The sequence below is a fragment of the Sinocyclocheilus anshuiensis genome, unplaced genomic scaffold (genome assembly GCF_001515605.1).
Source record: "Sinocyclocheilus anshuiensis isolate Anshui unplaced genomic scaffold, SAMN03320099.WGS_v1.1 scaffold453, whole genome shotgun sequence".
In the NCBI taxonomy this organism is placed as follows: domain Eukaryota; kingdom Metazoa; phylum Chordata; class Actinopteri; order Cypriniformes; family Cyprinidae; genus Sinocyclocheilus; species Sinocyclocheilus anshuiensis.
In genome coordinates, this window is record NW_015537979.1 from 230,357 (window position 1) to 233,199 (window position 2,843).

At 33.4% G+C, this 2,843-nt stretch overlaps 1 protein-coding gene across 1 annotated transcript in view; it reads right to left on the reverse strand.

Annotated features, from left to right (window-relative positions):
* The window catches only part of LOC107672988 (UHRF1-binding protein 1-like), a 40,448-nt gene that overhangs the window by 24,747 nt on the left and 12,858 nt on the right, over window positions 1-2,843 (reverse strand). The gene's annotated exons all lie outside the window — the stretch shown is intronic.

Consider the following 2,843-nt stretch of genomic DNA (forward strand, 5'->3'; position numbering starts at 1 on the left):
GTAGTAATTAGCAATTCATTTAATTTTATATTTGAACAGATTTGTTACGTGACAGCATTATTTAAAGTTTCTTAAGTGTCAAGATCATGTTATCTAGATCTCCTGCGCTCCATCAAGCCACTCCCATAATATCTGTCAGCACTCAAATTAATGCACGACTCTACATTATCTGTATAGCATGTGTGTAAGACTCGAATACAATTAGGAAGTAATACTTTTATGACGAATAAATCTTTCAGTGAGTAAAGCTGGCTGTGTCTATAGTATTAAAGACTACACAACATTATTATATTATCTTTAAATTAATTTTTAAATGATTATTATTTAAAATTATTGTCCCTGGATTAGTAGGGTACTCTTGTAATAAAGTAGCGGTCAGCTTTTGGAAGTAATACTTTTATGACGAATAAATCTTTCAGTGAGTAAAGCTGGCTGTGTCTATAGTATTAAAGACTACACAACATTATTATATTATCTTTAAATTAATTTTTAAATGATTATTATTTTAAATTATTGTCTCTGGACTAGTAGGGTACTCTTGTAATAAAGTAGCGGCGGCTGGGACAGATTTTAAGTATCAATTCTGCTTAAGAAGATGCAATCTAATCCTGTTTACATGAAATAAGGTGCTCCCAAGCAGGTTTAAATTTACGGAGCTGTTGCTATGACAGCAACTCCGGGATGAGCTTCGAAGAACCAACCAATCCAAGATCAAGATCCATGCCAAATCATCAACAATCAAATCCAGCTAACTGAGTTAGCGACATATGAAGAACGGGCCCCGGATCTTTTTCTAGCCTGATTTCAGCAATACAATCAAAGTTTATGATAGCATTACTGTCAGATCTTATTGTTGACATTATATGTCATGTACATGCAAGCTTGGTGAATTATCATTAAGATTTGAGTCCTTCCACATTGACTTTTAAGATTGGAAATAGCTACTCGGAGGAATTACTAAGATGGCAACTGAATGGGCTTTCTTCAAAATAAAGATGGATTTGAAAAGCAAATCAGTTTTATTTTCTACTATTGTAATAATCTTTATTGCATTTATATGTTAACTGTCATTAAATTAGTCTATTTGCAAGATTTAAGAAAGGATGCATTACTTACAACAGCAGTGGGGCTGCAAGATGTTTAGAAAAAAAAAGGCTATGTAATATTTTGATTTTCTGCAATATTTATTAGGATATGGAAAAAATAAACAGATTTTCTCTAAATGATTTTGGAATATCAATCATTCTGAATGATTGGGGTGATTTTGTAGTAGAGTGCATCTGCACTGGGAAAAAAATTAAATAGTTAAATAGTAAATTGTTTTTTACGTTGTATGATTATTAATGATTCAGGAAAAACTCACAACTTGGGCATTCATGTTGTTGTTGATTTTACTGTTGTTGACTTATTCAGAATGACTAAAAAACTCATTATTATTTAGATTTTTGAGATTATTAAAAAGATAAAAAACAAATTATAATAATAACTTTTGTACTGTAAAATAAAAAGGACCATTTGATAAAAGACTAATAATCATTTGATTTTATATTACAAATGTGAACTTACAATACTAATATTAACATCTTCTCTATTTTATAACATGTCTCTATTTTATTTCCTGAAATCTTCAAGCTTTTATCTTGGAGGAAAACCACAGGGAGTCCTTAAAGCTTCTCGTTTGTTGGCAACAGGTTTAAAAATGAAATGCTTCTCATTTCAAATCTGGTGAAATTAGTGAATTGGCAATTGCAGCCAAATCGCAATTTTGATTTTTAATTATTATTATTATTATTAATAAACCTTTATTTTATATTTATGTATTGTGCAGCATAAACAGTAGGTGATAAAAATACTAGAAATGTGTATAAAGGAATCTGTATCAGTTTGATTTCATGTTGACTGCTGAAACACACACGGACTTCATCTGGCCCTGAGCGAGCAGAAGCAGAGCTCAGACCATGAGAGGGCATCTTCAGGTGTAACTTCCAGCGTACATCTAACTGCATTACTGGATGGGCTGGTTCAGAAGATCTGGCAATCTGAATACTCTTCATATATCAAAATGATTGGCCTGATTTCATTATCTAATGGCGGTCTGGAAAAGTAATTAAGAAGGGACTTTTTCATGAGCATGTGCTTCTCTGAATGAAGAAAAGCAAGCGAAAGAGGAACAAGAGGAGGAGAAGTGATGTGCAAAAAGGCTTTGATCTGACAGCTGTTGATCTCTGCACTATGACAGTGCTGCTTTTGTCCCCTTTCGGATTATGTAACCATTGCTATTTATCTCTATAATGATTCACTTGCTCTTTAAAATGAAGAAACGGACAGTTAATACTGAAAGGTGTTTCACCCTGGGTTTTGTAATGCCACAAAAGTCTGACAAAGGCATTTTTGCACTTCTTCAATCTAAATGTAGCTTCTGCCAGCATGTGTCAAGTGTTCCAGGGCGACCCATCATGAAGAGCATTGAAGCGTATACTAGGCTTGCTGCGATAGACAGTGTTTTCGGTTATACCGGTGTTAAGCCGCAACACCGGTTACGTCATTTGCCTACCGCGGCACCGCCCCCCACCGTCGTTTAGATTTTTTAGAAAGGAGAAGATTGTTTAGAAAGGAAATGCAAAGGCGCCTGTTTGGCAATATTTTAGATTTTGAAAAGCCTATTGACTGGAAGTTTTTTTAAACATTCATTTCTTATTCATTTGGTTCCACGGTGTTTGCTGATTACTTTATTTATACTTTGTGTATTTTATTTATTTTATTTTGCATCAAGGTGTATATGCCGTGCCTTCAAGCTTTCTTATTCGTTTTGCTAATAAACGTTCTATGTTTCTTATTTATTT